At 42.0% G+C, this 1,748-nt stretch overlaps 1 non-coding gene across 1 annotated transcript; it reads right to left on the reverse strand.

The window, feature by feature from the left end:
- Positions 1-251: 251 nt before the first annotated feature.
- On the reverse strand, positions 252-359 carry LOC130972074 (small nucleolar RNA R71). Its single transcript, XR_009083274.1, has one exon. It is a non-coding gene; the product is annotated as a small nucleolar RNA R71 (small nucleolar RNA).
- Between the last annotated feature and the right edge of the window lie 1,389 nt (positions 360-1,748).

The raw sequence follows: 1,748 nt of genomic DNA on the forward strand, positions 1-1,748 counted from the left end.
AACAGAATTGCAAGTTCCATGGACTTCCAATGGAAGATCCTCATCAGTTTTTAGCTGAATTCTTGCAAATCTGTGACACAGTCAAGACTAATGGGGTTAACCCTGAGGTCTATAGACTGATGCTATTCCCTTTTGCTGTAAGAGACAGAGCTAGAATATGGTTGGATTCTCAACCTAAAGAAAGCCTGGACTCTTGGGAAAAGCTAGTCAATGCCTTCTTGGCAAAGTTCTTTCCACCACAAAGATGGAGTAAGCTTAGAGTGGAAGTCCAAACCTTCAGACAGAAGGATGGGGAATCCCTCTATGAAGCTTGGGAAAGATACAAACAATTAATCAGAAGATGTCCTTCAGACATGCTTTCTGAATGGAGCATCATAGGTATTTTCTATGATGGTCTCTCTGAACTATCTAAGATGTCCTTGGATAGCTTTGCTGGAGGATCTCTTCATCTGAAGAAGACGCCTGTAGAAGCTCAAGAATTGATTGAAATGGTTGCAAATAACCAATTCATGTACACTTCTGAAAGGAATCCTGTGAACAATGGGACTAGTCAGAAGAAAGGAGTTCTTGAGATTGACACTCTGAATGCCATATTGGCTCAGAACAAGATATTGACTCAACAAGTCAATTTGATTTCTCAAAGTCTGTCTGGAATGCAAAATGCACCAAACAGTACTAAGGATGCTTCATCTGAGGAAGAAGCTTATGATCCTGAGAACCCTTCCATGGAAGAGGTGAATTACCTAGGAGAACCCTATGGAAATACCTACAATTCTTCATGGAAAAATCACCCAAATCTCTCATGGAAGAATCAAGAGAGACCTCAACAAGGTTTCAATAACAATAATGGTGGAAGAAACAGGTTTAGCAATGGCAAGCCCTTTCCATCATCTTCTCAGCAACAGACAGAGAGCTCTAAGCAGAATACTTCTGACTTAGCAACAATGGTCTCTGATCTAATAAAGACCACTCAAAGTTTCATGAATGAAACAAGGTCCTCCATCAGAAATTTGGAAGGACAAGTGGGACAGCTGAGCAAGAAAATTACTGAACTCCCTCCTAGTACTCTTCCAAGTAATACAGAAGAAAATCCAAAAGGAGAGTGCAAAGCCATAGACATGGCCGAATATGGAGAGGAAAGAGAGGAGGAGGACGCCACTGAGGAAGACCTCAGTGGGCGTGTACCAATCTCCTCTGAGTTTCTCAATGAGGAACAATGGGAATCTGAGGCTCAAAATGAGACCATAGAGATCCCATTGGACTTACTTCTGCCATTCATGAGCTCTGATGAGTATTCTTCCTCTGAAGAGGATGAGTATGTCACTGAAGAGCAAGTTGCTAAATACCTTGGAGCAATCATGAAACTAAATGACAAGTTATTTGGAAATGAGACTTGGGAGGATAAACCTCCCTTGCTCACCAAAGAACTGGATGACCTGTCTAGGCAGAAACTACCTCAAAAGAGGCAGGATCCTGGGAAGTTTTCTATACCTTGTACCATAGGCACCATGACCTTCAAGAAGGCCTTGTGTGACTTAGGGTCAAGTGTGAACCTCATGCCTCTCTCTGTAATGGAGAAATTAGGGATCTTAGAGGTGCAAGCTGCAAGAATCTCATTAGAGATGGCAGACAACTCAAGAAAACAAGCCCATGGACTTGTAGAGGATGTTATGGTTAAAGTTGAAGACCAGTACATTCCTACTGATTTCATAGTCCTAGAGACTGGGAAGTGCATGGATGAATCCATC

Source organism: Arachis stenosperma, chromosome 3 (genome assembly GCF_014773155.1).
Source record: "Arachis stenosperma cultivar V10309 chromosome 3, arast.V10309.gnm1.PFL2, whole genome shotgun sequence".
Classification (NCBI taxonomy): Eukaryota; Viridiplantae; Streptophyta; class Magnoliopsida; order Fabales; family Fabaceae; genus Arachis; species Arachis stenosperma.